The sequence below is a fragment of the Mauremys mutica genome, chromosome 13 (assembly GCF_020497125.1).
Source record: "Mauremys mutica isolate MM-2020 ecotype Southern chromosome 13, ASM2049712v1, whole genome shotgun sequence".
Classification (NCBI taxonomy): Eukaryota; Metazoa; Chordata; order Testudines; family Geoemydidae; genus Mauremys; species Mauremys mutica.
Genome location: NC_059084.1, coordinates 10,179,592 through 10,194,943, shown reverse-complemented (window position 1 = coordinate 10,194,943; position 15,352 = coordinate 10,179,592).

Here is a 15,352-nt window from a genome sequence, read left to right as displayed (position 1 = left end):
GGATACTGCAGTTTTAAGAATGCTTGATAGACGTCCTTTCATGTATTTATACCTGCTCCTGTATTTTTCACTCCATGCATCTGATGAAGTGGTTTCTAGCCCGCGAAAGCTTATGCCCAAATAAATTTATTAGTCGCTAAGGTGCCACAAAGGACTCCTCGTTGTTTTTGCTGATACAGACTAACATGGCTACCGCTCTGAAACCTCGCTCCTTTGAAGGTTTCTAGTTTACTTGGTCTGAGCCCTTGCATGGGGCTTTAAATATAAAGGTGTGTGTGGGGGAGGCTGTGATGGGGTGGGGATTTTCTATAATACTTTGTATGAATCCTGTGTGTGGCTCAGTTTCCACTGTATGCCGCATTGTCACCTAGGGACTGGAAAAGGGTTGTTTACTCTTGGGCAGACTGTCACACAGGTATGGTTGATGCCTAGCTGGCTCCAGTTTGGGGCTCATGTCATTGGAGAGTTCCCATGAAGACAATGGGAAAGCCAATCTCTAGGACATTTGCCACCTAAGAATGAACGACCATAGATTGTCCTCCCTCCGCAGGAAGCCAGCAGTGTTTGACCAGCTAGACCACAAAGGAGAGGTGGGACCGGGCCAGAAACTTGGGGTAGGTCCATACTTACCCGCCGGGTCGACGCGGAGAGTTCGACTTCTCGGAGTTCGAACTATCGCGTCTAATCTAGACGCGATAGTTCGAACTCCGGACCCGCTCCCGTCGACTCCGAAACTCCACCACCGCGAACGGCGGTGGCGGAGTCGACAGGGGAGCCACGGACTTCGATCCCACGGCGTCAGGACGGGTAAGTCAGTCGAACTAAGGTAGTTCGACTTCAGCTACGCTATTCACGTAGCCGAAGTCGCGTACCTTAGTTCGACCCCCTCCCCCAGTGTAGACCAGGCCTTGGACAAAGGGGGATAGAGCAGGAACCAAGAGGGGGACACACAGGTTGGCTGGGAATTTGGGCTAACCCAGATGGACCATGCTGTAACTTTCTTCTCTCTGCTAACCAAGGACTTTCCTGTGCTGTGTTCTGTTCCAGTTAGCTAACAAACCCTTCTGTTCAGGCAACGCTGTGCCAATATCACAGCAGATGCTGTCGGAGGTGTGCCGCTCCCTGAGATAGTACACGTTTTCCTCAGCGGGACTCGCTCAATGGAGCTAACGGTGGGAAGCAGGAGTGCTGACGGACGAGCAGTCCAGCCTAAGGAGGTGACGCCATAGGGCTTACCCTCAAGGAAGAGTGAGACTCCGTAGGGGATATGGCTCACTGAAGGAGAACTCCCAGAGGCTGTTCCAAAGCTAGCACCATAGCACCGATTCTGTGGATCTGTGACAGGGGCTATTTATTTTAACACTAATTTCCTAAGGATATTTAAATCTGGGCATTATGCTGCTCTCTGCTTTGATGCATAGATAAGCCCATTCAATATTTTTCAGCCCATGTTTATTTAAGTCAGCGAGGCTGCTCCTCTCTGTTTAGGAGACTTGACTTATGTATTGTAGTTTTGCTTTGTTTGATGGGCTGGTCCAAGTGAACGCTGTACCCTGTGGGTGAATACTCTCTGATTACCTCTGTGCTTCAAGGAACAAGAAGAAACAACAGGCCAGATTCTTCTCTCAGCTCCACTGGAGTAAATCAGAAATAATTTATATTGAAGACAATAGAGTTATATCAATGAAAAAACAGTGTGAGATAGGAATTAGCCCCACTGGCTTGATAGTTATAGCAATTATAAAGACCACTTCAGATGACAACAATGCACCTTTCCTTTAACTATGTATTGCAGACAGAAAAAGACAAGTGGTGATTGGTTTTATGGGCGGTGAAATGCAGGCTGGGCAAAATGCTCTTGACCGAGCATAGAGATCAAGATCTAGCCCAGGGCAAATGTTCACCGCAGTTATAACACTCTGACCACTAAGATTTAAAATTAAAAAGATGACAGTTTAAGTGCTGCAGGGTAATAAATTCAGCACCATTATCAGCTCTATCTATCATCGTTGCATTCTTTACATCACTGACTCCTTTGGGGCCTAATCCTGAAAACATTTACAGATGTGAGTAATTTACAAGAGTAAAATTACATGCATAAATGATCACAGGCCCAGGCCCTTGGAACATTAAAAATGTCTGGCACTTGAAGATGCCGTTAATTTTTCACTGTTTTGCAGAATAAGTTAGTACAGACTGTCAAGTATCAGAGGGGTAGCCGTGTTAGTCTGGATCTGTAAGAGCAGCAAAGACTAACCTTATAGACTAAGGGTACGTCTACACTACAAGACTATTTCGAATCAACTTAATTCGAATTTGTGGAATCGACCTTATGAAGTCGAAGTTGTGTATCCACACTAAATACACTAGTTCGACTGTGTGAGTCCACAGTAACGGGGCCAGCGTCGACTTTGGAAGCGGTGCACTGTGGGAAGCTATCCCACAGTTCCCGCACTCCCCGCTGCCCATTGGAATTCTGGGATTTCCCCCCAATGCCTGCTGGGGGGAAAAATGTGTCGAGGGTGGTTTTGGGTAACTGTCATCATTGAACCGTCAATCACGCCCTCCCTCCCTCCCTCCCTGAAAGCGCCTGCGGGCAATCTGTTCGTGCACTTTTCTGCTCAGTGACAGCGCGGGCGCCACAGCACTTTGAGCACGGATCCCGCTGCAGTTATGGCCGTTGTCAACTCCTCGCACCTTATCGTCCACCTCTTCCACAGTCAGCTGCTGAGAAATAGGGCTACTTTTCAATGGTGCTGCGAGCACTGGTGGACCATGGGGGACGTTTTACCAACATCAACGTCGGGTGGCCAGGCAAAGTTCATGACGCGCGTGTTTTCAGGAACTCTGGTCTGTTTAGACGCCTGCAGGAAGGTAGTTTCTTCCCGGACCACAAAATAAGTCTTGGGGATGTGCAGATGCCTATAGTGATCGTCGGGGACCCAGCCTACCCGCTAATGCCCTGGCTCGTGAAGCTCTGTGCAGGCGCCTTGCACAGCGACAAGGAACTCTTCAAGTACCAGCGAGCAGTGAGCAGCGTGACCTGTGACTGTTCAGTTTCTTTACAGAGAAGCTGAACCTGCCCCTGTTTCTTTACCAAGTTACTGTTGACTAGCATCTGCAGTTACATACCCCGCCCACCCCGCTTCCCCAATTTCCAACACACGTTTAAAAATAAAATACATGTTCCACTGTAACTTTACAAAGGTTTCTTTATTGATGACTTTGCGTTACAGGGTTGAAACTGGGACACGGACTGTGCTGGGTAGGGTGTGCAGTGATGTAAAGACCGCCTGTAAACTCGAGGAATGACAGGCTCCTGCTCCCAGAGTGGTCTGCAGTGCCGGACTGGATGTTTCAACGGAGCCTGCCATCCCTCCTTTTTCGGACTCTGTATGCGGGGGCTATGTGGCCTTTTGGCGGGGGAGGACGGATACAGATTCCTCTGCTGCGTGGCTCTGTGGTCCAGGACAGGGACCGTTGCATGAGATCTGTAACCCCCCACCCCCGCTACAAAGTCACGTACCCCCCCACCCACACAGAACCTGCAAACCACCTCCCATACCGACCAGGGTGCCTACTGACTGCAGTGTGTGTGTGACCTGCTGCTGATCCTGCCCCCATGTCTGTACCCTGGTAAAGGTGATTGTCCTGTCCAATTACCAACCCCCTTCCCCCCCTTCAAACACAGTCTCCTCTAAAAGAACATGACGGAAACAGTAATTAACAGAAAAGTATTTTTTATTATCAACTAGACAGTTAGGGGATGAAACTGGGATGGGGGCTTGGGTGAGGCGGGAAGGAAAGGACTTCTCAAAATTTAGGGTATGAGAGCTTTTGGGTACTTGAGCACTCTGCTGGGGTGCAGTGACAGTTTTCACGGCCTCTGGCGCCCCTCCTTCTGGTTATTTTGGGTGAGGGGAGTATGGGACTTTGTGGCGGGGGAGGGCGGTTGCAGATACACTGCAGGGGGGCTCTGTCCTCCTGCCTGAGGTCCTGCAGAACATGCACAAGGCGCCGGAGCATGTCTGTTTGCTCCCTCATTAGTCCAAGCAGCGTTTGAGTCGCCTGCTTGTCTTCCTCACGCCACCTCTCCTCCCGTTCGCTGTGTGAGCGCTGGTACAGAGAGAGGGTCTCCCTCCACTGGCTCTGCTGGTCCGCCTCGTCTCGGGAGCACCCCATAAGTTCAGCGAACATCTCGTCCCATGTCTTTTTCTTTGCCGCCTAATCTTTGCCAGCCTCTGTGAGGGGGATGCTGTGGCAGGTCTGGAGACAGTCGAAGCTGTGTGATGGGAAAAAGGGAGTGAATTCCTTGCAAAGATACATTTTTGTGAACAATGAACACAGTCTAGTCTGTCTCTGTGAATTCTGGGTTGAGATCCCAGTGCCTGATGGGGCAAAAACCATTTTCGCGGGTGGTTCTGGGTAAATGTCGTCAGTCATCCCTTCCTCCGGGAAAGCTACAGCAGACAATCATTTCAAGCCCGTTTTCCCTGGATTGCCCTGGCAGACGCCACAGCGTGGAAACCATGGAGCCTGTTTTGCCTTTTGTGCCTGTCACCGTGTGTGTACTAGATGCCGCTCACAGAGGCGATTCAGCAGCGCTACACAGCAGCATGCTTTTGCTTTTGCATGACAGCAGAGATGGTTACCAGCCATACTGTACCATCTACCATACCATAAATTGGTAATAAGATGGTCATGGTTAACAGTCCTTTTGCACTGCACCATTTGCTGCTGTCATAAGTGCCCCTGGCTGCTCTTAGCCAGGGGCGCAAAAGCCAAAATTGGGAATGACTCCCTGAGTCAATCCCTCCTTTTTGGTATCTAAAAATAGAATCAGTCCTGCCTAGAATATGGGCAAGTGTACTAGAGAACCACTGTATCAGAGAACCAGAGAGCACAGCTGCTCTGTGTCAGATCCTGCATAGATTATGAGCTGTATGCTATTCACAGGGGGTGCTCCTGCAACAACCCCACCTGTTCATTCCATTCTTCCCCCAGCCTTCCTGGGCTACCATAGCATTGTCCCCCCACTTGTGTGATGAAGTAATAAAGAATGCAGGAATAAGACACAGTGACTTGTTAGTGAGAAATGAGTGGAAGGCAGCCTCCAGTTGCTATGATAGTCCAGATAGGACATTGAGGAGTGTGGAGGAGAGGAGCCCAACATCCTGCTGCTAGTCCAGGGGCAATTGAATCTTTTCTTTACACATGAAGGGTGGGGGCTGATGAAGCTCAGCCCCCTGTTGCTATGATGAAGACGGTTATCAACCATACTGCACCATCTACCATGAAAAATGCACCTGACATTGGGGGACCTGACAGATGCTAGTCGGCATGGTTACCAGTCCTTTTCCACTGCACCACGTGCCAAAAAGCTCATGATGATGAGGACGGATACCAGTCATATTGCACCATCAGCCACCCATAGCGGGGGAGGTGGGAGCAAGGATGTTGGTGTTGAGTGCTGGAGCATCGCATCTATCTGCAGCATTCAGTAAAGATAGGGTGACATGTAAAAGAGTCAACAGAGGATTGTTTTCCCTTTCACTTCTGGGGGTGGGAGGGTGCGTAAATTGCCGAGCTATGCCCTGACCCACCGCGGACACTGTGTTTGACCCTAGAAGCATTTGGAGCTCAGCCAAGAATGCAAATGCTTTTCGGAGACAGCAGGAACTGTGGGATACCTTGCGTCCTCAGTCCCCCCTCCCTCCATGAGCGTCCATTTGATTCTTTGGCTTTCCGTTACGCTCGTTACGCAGCAGTGTGCTGAGTCTCTGCTATGCCGTCTGACCGGAGATTTTTTAAAAATACTTTGGACCAGGCGTAATATTACAGTAATTCCCCTAATTAGATGCAGGAGTCTCCGAGTGAGATCACCCTGAGGACGGTCACTGAAGGAGATAGAGAGCGCATGCTACGTGAAAGCCAGCACAAACCAGGGCCCTATGCAGCCGTGCTCGGGGAGGCAATGCTCCCTGAGTACCTCATGAAAGCCTGGGGCGGAAAAGTGTGCTACCACGGAGCACCCAATAAGGCAGCTCTCCCAGGAACCTCCTGCGGAGGCTTTTCGATTACCTCCAGGAGAGCTTCGTGGAGATCTCCCAGGAGGATTTCTGTTCTATCCCCATATATAGAGAGACCTCCTTTTCACATACTTCAGATTCCTGTTATATTAAGAATAAAAGTTTACATGGTTAAAGCACTTACCGACTGCTCCTTCCCCTGATTCAGGATCCGGGTTAATGGCCGGGGAGGGTTGGTAGGGGATCTCCGTGACAGTGATGAAGAGATCCTGGCTGTCGGGGAAACCAGCGTTGTAAGCGCTGTCGCCTGCCTCGTCCTCCACAAACCCTTCCTCATCTTCCCCGTCCGCGAACATCGCCGAGGAACTGGCCGTCGACACTGTCCCATCGTCAGAGTCCATGGTCACTGGTGGGCCAGTGGTGGCAGGCTCCGTAGCGTCTGTTTGCCGCTTTGATTTTTTGGTAGCCTTGTCTGGGGTCCTTGATTTTCACGCGGCGCTGCGTTGCATCCCGGCTGTATCCTCTGTCTCTCATGGCTTTGGAGACCTTCTCGTAGGTCTTTGCATTCCGTTTTTTGGAGCGCAGCTCCGAAAGCACAGACTCCTTGCCCCACACACCGATCAGATCCAAGAGTTCCCGGTCAGTCTATGCTGGGTCCCTCTTTCTATTCAGAGATTACATGAACTCCTCTGCTGGAGAGCTCTGCATTGCTGCCGGTGCTGCTGAGCTCGCCCCGATGTCCAACCACGAAATGAGATTCTAACTGTCCAGACAGGAAAAGGAATTCAAATTTTCCTGGGACTTTTCCTGTGTGGCTGGTCAGAGCATCCAAGCTCGGACTGCTGTCCAGAGCGTCAACAGAGTGGTGCAGTGTGGGATAGCTCCCGGAGCTACTAAGTTCGATTTGCATCCACACCTAGCCTAATTTGACATAGCCATGTCGAATTTAGCGCTACTCCCCTCGTCGGGGTGGAGTACCGAATTCGAACTAAAGAGCCCTCTAGGTCGAATTAAATGGCTTCCTGGTGTGGACGGGTGCGCGGTTAATTCGAATTAACGCTGCTAAATTCGAATTAAAGTCCTAGTGTAGACCAGGCCTAACAGACGTATTGGAGCATGAGCTTTCGTGGGTGAATACCCACTTCGTCGGATGCATGTCACGAAAGCTCATGCTCCAATACATCTGTTAGTCTATAAGGTGCCACAGGACTCTTTGCTGCTTAGTACAGACTGTTACACGGACCAGCTTCTTGTCATGATAGAATCTTCACTTCTCACTTAACCTATGTGAGACAAAGGTCGGTCAAGGTTAAGCATCATAGGGACTGATTCTACTGTGTTACACCTTTGTAAATATAGAATTATTGCATGGACTCCAATGGTGTTATGTTAGATTTATACCATGTATTTGAAAGAAGAATTTGGCCCATAGTTCCTTGCCTCTTCCAAATAATACCCGTTGTTTGCTTGGAAACTCTGCTAATTTCATGTTCATTTCAAATTTCACAATCCTTGGGCCTTTGTAGGTACAGTTTTACAAAGATGAAAATTGCTGCATGTACTCATTCTAACTATTTTAGGGCTTTATACATAACATTGACACCACTTTCAATCAAACATCCTACCCAAGCAAAGGAACCCTCAAACAATCCCCCCAAACAAATCAATACTAACACACTCCAAGATCCATAAAAATAAATCAATATTAAAAAAAATCCTATCCCCAAGCAGAGATTTTATCCTGAAAAGGGAGATGTGGCAGAGGTCTTCGCTATTGCTATTGATTCTATGAGGAAGGTACACAGATACCACTGTGATTCTCTGGAGATTTTTCAACATTGGAGAGGACCCAACAAAAATAAGCATTATTGGTAAGCAACCTGACTACATTTTAAAGAATCTGACACTGTTCTTTATCTACCTATTTGTCACAGATACACCAGACCCTCGCTAGAACGCGGGATTTGGGATCCATGTGCGGTACTGCGTTAACACGGGGACTGCGTTAAAATGAATTGCAATTAAAGTAATTAAATTTGGGATCTATGGCCACGACCGCGTTATATGGGAATTTGCGCTATATAGACGCGCGTTCTAGCAAGGGTACGGTGTACTTACATGGCCTTCATCACCATAGTATTGAGTACCTCACCATCATCAATCTATTTATACTCCCAACACGCCTCGGTAGGGAGGAAATGCCATTTTACAGAGGGGAACTAGGACACCAAAGAAACTAAATGACTTTCCCAAGGTCACACAGGATGTCTATGGGTGCTGATTTCAGGTTGGGCTAGGATTAAGACCATGATTGTAAGCAGACTGTCTCTTACTAGGTGTATGTATAGTATAGTATGTAGCACAATGCTGCCTGCCTTCATCCCGATTGGGCCCTCAATTATTATTATGACTTATTATTTGTATTACTGTAGCACCTCGAAGACCCAGTTATGGACCAGGAGGAACCCATTGTGCTAGGTGCGGTACAAACAGAACAAAAAGACAGTTCCTGCCCCAAAGAGCTTACAAACTACATAGCAACTACAATAAATACCACCACTGATGCTGGAGTTTATATATATAAAATCTTTTATATATTTACAGCACACAAAGTAGAATGTGGTAAGTGGGGTGAGGATAAAGGCCCCTTTAAAACAAAATAGTCACCTGCAGACTTGAGGTTTTAGCTAAATAAGTGGGACTCATGTGGAAAGTTACCCGCGTGTATACATTTCCAGGACCAGATCTGAAGTTTCTTATTTTTGTAAACTGTTAACGCTTGTCATATTGTATCCAGTGTAACGTATTGAAAGAGGTTCCACCGTCTGAAGAGACTGAGCATTCAAGATGCATTCTTTTAACTCCCAATTTGAGAAGGATTAAAACCAGAGACAGCCAGAACAGGAAATTAAAAACTCCTGCACCTTTGTCAAATTCATTCAGACTGCAGTTACATCTTTATAAAACAGACAAGGAGTTCAGCAATTGGAGTTGGGTAATTAAAGTGACATAGAGCAGCTCAACTCAACTGCACAAATCTGCAATATCTGCTAGAGCATGAATCCAGGAAAAGGAAATATCCACTAGAACCCTGGAAGCCAGGCTGGAATTACATTGCCTGCTTTTTAGAGACTGATTTTTTATTTCTTTTGTAATTTAGCAATTTAAAAGCATGGGGGGAATAGTTCAGTGGTTTGAGCATTGGCCTGCTAAACCCAGGGTTGTGAGTTCAATCCTTGAGGGGGCCATTTAGGGATTTGGGGATTGATCCTACTCTGAGCAGGGGGTTGGACTAGATGATCTCCTGAGGTCCCTTCCCACCGTAATAATCTATGATTCCCTTCTGTCCGGACAACATGCTGCAGATGAACCTCAGGGTCTGGATCTGGGTTAGGGTTCACAGTTCAGGTTTGAAAATAACCCAGGGATGATGGAAGCTGCCTAAAAGTGGGGGGTAGAGGTGCCACCGGTGCCCAAACCATGGCCCCACTCCCCTGTGCAGCCCCTTCCCCCTGCTTGCTCCTTCCCTCCCATTGCTCACCCTTACAATTGGTAAAAAGTGATGGGGCCATGGCCACTGGGGCCCCCCATTCCAGCACCCCTGGAATGACCCAGGACTAAAGTCAAGTCTGAGGGGACCAAAACCCTCTTGAGCTATTCTCCTTCATTTCAGCCAGCTCCAAACCAGAAGTAGAAACCAGGCCCCTTCCAGTTTTGGATGTAACGTGGAGTAAAAACCCATTAAGTTGGATTTCAGAAACAGTTTAGATTTACAACTAACTTTCAATTTTAATGCCTTGTAAAGATGGTTGCCCATTTGCCCGCCAACCCAAAGCGGATGCTGAATGTTACTTTGATACAAAGCACTAGGGGCCAGATCCTCAGCCCTGATTAAATCACATTTGTGCTGCTCCGGAGAAGAACTCCTTTTGACTTCAGAGAAACCAGTATTTTACCCCAGCGGTACAATGGAGACAAGCTCACCAGTGCACAGCTGTCTTTATACCACCTGCCTCTCCTTCCCGCCCCCCTCCCCCAAGCATACGCCCTATGTAGAAAGGGGCAAAAAGAAAACGGAAAGGAGTGAACTCAGAAAGATCATATCCTGGCAGAATGGTACTTAGGGGACTCTTTCAGCCACTGTAAATCACAGTAGCCGAGTTTAATCCGTCCAGATTGTGGCAGAGAGAAAGGTGGCTTAACCTTCCTTTTGCTCAGCACAAATAAGGATCAAAAGCCACAAAGGCAGAAGCAGGGTGAAGTTTCATCATTCCACCGTCTCATCATAAATATTGTGCCGGGCATCATAAGCCCCAATCCTGTGCAAAACTCCTATTGTCTTAAACAAGTGTCGGAACTGGCTCTCAAAGCCCCAGGAACGTCAGAGAGTGTCTTGGTGAGCTATGTCAAAACTAAAGACTTGTGTCTGAATATTCAAGCTATTAGTCACTGCATCAAAAAAGTCTCAAGCAACACACAAGGTTTGGGGCTGCTGAAATGATGAGCAAGACAATGCAGAGTTGCAGTAGCTGAGAGACAATGCACCGGTACAGAACTTTAGGTAACGATATATCTGCTGGCGCTCATTAGTGCCAATTGGTAGAGAATGTGCCTGGGGACATAATTTCATTAGGGAGATTTGAAGCTAATGCCTCAGTTAGCATACATGCCTATTACTGCAGTGAGGTGATTGGGCCCTTAGTAACACATACGCTATGCACACAGACACAGGCAGCATTTTAATAACTGTGTCTCTGTTTCAAGGGGTTGAAAAAATAAGGATGAGAATTGCCTCCAGCATCTTTAAGTAGAATTAAGATTTCTTTCCTCCTTTGCTCCTGTCAAGGTTTATAGGTGCAGAGCAGGAAAAGCAGCTGTTTCGTCGGATCTCACTCCCTCTGTCAGGAAACAAAAATTGGCCCATCATTGGAGAAAACATTGTATTAAATATGTATTAAAACTAAGTGCATTTATATAGAAGAACAATGACCATTTTGAAAGCTGGACAAGCGCTCTCTTTATTGCAATGCAAGGACTATCTTGTGCAATCGTAAAACAAAAGAGAAAATTCAAGAAGAGAGAAAAGGAAAAACTTTACGCGGACAATGTAACAGAATAAAGCTTCTGAAGCAGAGATCCCCTGTGAGCTCTCTGCTCTGCATGCTTCAGCTGTACATATATTGTGAAGTACCTCAGATCCCTTTTGCTAGGAAGTTGTATAGTACTAAAAAAGTAAAACTGGTCAAAACTATTCCATTAAAACCATTTTAAAAAAATGGAAAATGGCTTTTTGGAATAACAGAAAATCACATCAAAATCGTCCATTTCTGGCAAAAATTTGGGTTGCGGAGCGGGTGGTGGTGATTCTCCCCTCCCCACCCCCAAAAAATCAGTTGCCAAAAAATTCGATTACTAAAAAACTTATGGTTTTCAACCCAAAAGAGAAAAATTTTGAAGAAAAGTTAAATGAAAACAAATTATTTTTTGTTGAAGCTTTTCATGGGGGAAAAAAAATTGCCTCTGCAGCTCTACTGAAAATTACAAGAGATACAAAAACTGCTTGACTGGAGAGTCCAGTAGCCAAGGTGTTGCCCTCTGCAGCTGCAGCCTGGCATAGCACCTGGGTTTGCAGTAGAAACGGTGCAACTATAGCTGAAGTCGAAGTATCTTATATCGATAACTTACCCGTCCTCACGGTGCGGGATCGATCTCCGGGGCTCTCCATATCGACGCCGCCACCGCCGTTCGCGGTGGTGGAGTTCCGGAATCGATATAAGCGCGTTCGGGGATCGATATATCGCGTCTAGATGAGACGCGATATATCGATCCCTGAAAAATCGATCGCTACCCGCCGATACGGCGGGTAGTGTAGACGTAGCCTATGTTACAGCAGAGCAACTGAGAGACAGATTCTTCTCTCATTTATATTGGTGTAAATCAGGAGTAACTCCACTGAGATCACTTGATTTACACAATATCAAACCAGAGCGAGAGCTGCTACACCATAGCGTATCTACAACATTTTACAATTATTATTAGTGGTAGCAGCAGTAATACTGTAGCGCCTCGTCATGGACCTGGACCATATTGTGATGGGTGCTGTAAAAACACAGACCAAAGACTGTCTCTGCTCCAAAGAGCTGACAATCTAAGTGTAAGACAAGACAGCTGATGGTGTGACCGGGTGCCTGGATGGGTCACGCTGATAATGCTATACTCAGGGCAGACTGCAAGGAACAGGGCAGACAATCCCCCAAAACTGGCGTTTTATTCTATAATTAGATTCACCAAGCCAGTAACAAAACAGCTTCTGTAATGCCACACTGGTCACCAAATATAGTCCACTTTAAGCATTCCAGCCCTTGACTTCCATCTAGACAACCAAGTCTAAAATAGTGAGGGGATATTGAAAACCTGATTCATCCTATGTGAGGTCCACATATCCCAAAGGACTGGACACTTATCCCGAGGTCAATACGAGTCTCAGATCTTACCCAATATCATGCAGATGCCAATTCTTTAATGACTATAAGCAGGGGCGGTTCTAGGTATTTTGCCGCCCCAAGCACGGCAGGCAGGCCCCGGTCATGCGGATTCGGCGGCATGACTGCGGGAGGTCCACCGAAGCCGCGGGACCAGCGGATCCTCTGCAGGCATACCGCCGAAGGCAACCTGCCTGCTGCCCTTGCGGCGACCGGCAGAGCACTCCCCGTGGCTTGCCGCCCCAGGCACGCGCTTGGCGTGCTGGTGCCTGGAGCCGCCCCTGACTATAAGACTGAAGGTATAGTAATAAAAGGAAAAAGAAAGAAGAGAGTTGCTGTGGTTAAAAGATCAATACACATACAGATGCCCCTGGGTTACGCAAACCTGACTTACGCAAATCCGCACTTACGGAAAAAGTTCTGTAATTGTCGGGTACACGTTTCTGACGTATGTAAAGCGTTCCGGAACGGAATGCTTTGCGTATGTCGGGGAGCGTCTGTACAGAGATGTGAAAAGTCCATAGGTCAGTTTCACAGCAGAGATGGGGAGGCTGCTCATTTGTAAAAGTCTTTCTGGAATCGGTGTAAAAGGTTATAGTCCAACAGGCCATCCAGGTGTAGAGTTTGTTCAAGTTCTTCCATGAGAATTCCAGGGTAAATCCAGAGTAAACCTGGAGACCTCAGTCTTGTGGCTTAGACCTTCACTGTTAAAGTCTAAGCAGGCCTGAGATAAAAAGGATCAGGCCCAAAGCTTTCTTTATAGTTCTCTAGCAAGCCTCTTGGCAGCAACTGTCACAAGAGGCCCTCCCCTCAATGAAGAATAGGTAGTGCCGAGTGTTGCTTTGAAGCTAATCTTCTATTTCCTATGCATAAACGGGTAGACTAGTTGTATTCATTCTTATAAGGCAGAGGTCCCCAATGTGGTGCCCACATCTAAATGCTCCCGCGTCCTGGCCGGCGGTGGAGCATCTGCCGAAATGCCGCCGAATTTCTGCGGCGTTTTGGCGGCGACGCCTCTCAATGAGGTCGCTTGTCAGTGGCAAGCGACGTCATCGAGAGGCGTTGCTGCCGAAACGCCGCAGAAATTCGCCACTTGCCGCCTATTTTAGACTCTGATCCTATCTCATTTTCATTGGCATTTACTACGTTAGACGTGCAATCCCCACCAACCTTCTTGGTGAAAACCGAAGCAAAGAAGTCATTAAGCACCTCTGCCTTTCCCACATTTTCTGTTATTATTCCCTCCCCCGGCCCCTGAGTAATGGGCTTACCCAGTCCTTGGTCTTCCTCTTGCTTCTAATGCATTTGTAGAATGTTTTCTTGTTACCCTTTATGTCTCAAGCTAGTTTGATCTCGTTTTGTGCCTTGGCCTTTCTAATTTTGTCCCTACATACTTTTGTTATTTGTTTATATTCATCCTTTGTAATTTGGCCTAGTTTACACTTTTTGTAGACTCTTTTTTTGATTTTCAGATAATTGAAGATCACCTGGTCAAGCCAGGGTGGTATCTTGCCATATTTCCTATCTTTGCTACACAGTTGGATAGTTTGCTCTTGTGCCCTTAATACAGGCAAACACGTTAAAGATTTGATTCTACTTAACATGGCTTTGATATCTATCTACAAGGAATGGTCCTATTTACTATTTCAATGCCCTTTTGATATGTCCTTAAGGGTTGCTTCTAGGTCACCCATCTTACTGATTGTTTAACCTTTGCTGGCTCAATGTTACAGATGGCTAGAGACAAATGGTGCAGTACAAGTGAACAATGAGACAGTATTGGTTAGCGTGATAGGCAGTGGTCTCTGCACACCGACAGCCTAACCATTGTCAAGTTTTTCATAGGCATCTCAGCAAAGGAGAATTTTGAGGAGGAATGTGAAGGTGGATAGTGAGGGATGTTTACAGGGAGCACCTCCCAGAGGCATGGGGCAGTACGGGAGAGAGCACAATGGTGCTTGTTTGAAAATGCATCCAGTGGGCAGAGGAGGCTAGCACCACACGGTGAGACCCTGCCTCTGCAACCGTCCACTTGTGTTTACGCAGGCTGTTGCAAGCTGCAATGACTGGAGAGATGGTAGAGGTGAAATCAACAGGGTTTTGCCATGAATGACAGATTGCTGGGAAATAAGAGAGCAGGGCATGGCCAGATAGCCCCAGGCAGATCAGTTTGTTGGCAAGTGAGACAAAAAAAGCCAAGACAACTGGAACCTAGAGTTTGTTACTAATCACCACTGTGGCTCACGTGGTTGAAAAGGAGTTTGGCCACCCATGATGATTTGTGATCTCAAAATGTACTCGTTATCAGATACATCAGAATGTTCATCTGATTTTCCAGCATATGTATTTGCTTGAGAACAAGCTGTCTAAATATTTTGTCAGTTTCTACTGCAACTGGCATGAGGACAACTTGGCTTTATGATGCCTCCTTGCATTAGATCGTCTTAAAAGAGCAAGGAAATTAAAGGGGTCAGCGGATGTTTATATCTTTTTGGAGCAGCATTTCTACATCAAATCACGATTGTTTGATTGCATGATTATGTTTTCTGCTTAACAATTACCATATCTGAAATTCATGCACCGGGAAGATATCATAGCATCTAAAACTTCACAGTTACTGAATTAAGTTTTACTGGACAGGGGAAGAAATAACTTAGCAATTGTTCATAGTGTCAGCAATCTAGTCCAAAATCAAGACTATCATGAATGGAATGTTCCTTTAAAGAACTTGAAACAATCAACCTGGTATTGTACATATGTGCTCCTATTCATCTATATAAATCTACCAATTTAAGAGCCAAAATAATTTTTCCAAAGGTCATTTGATCAACAAATTATAGC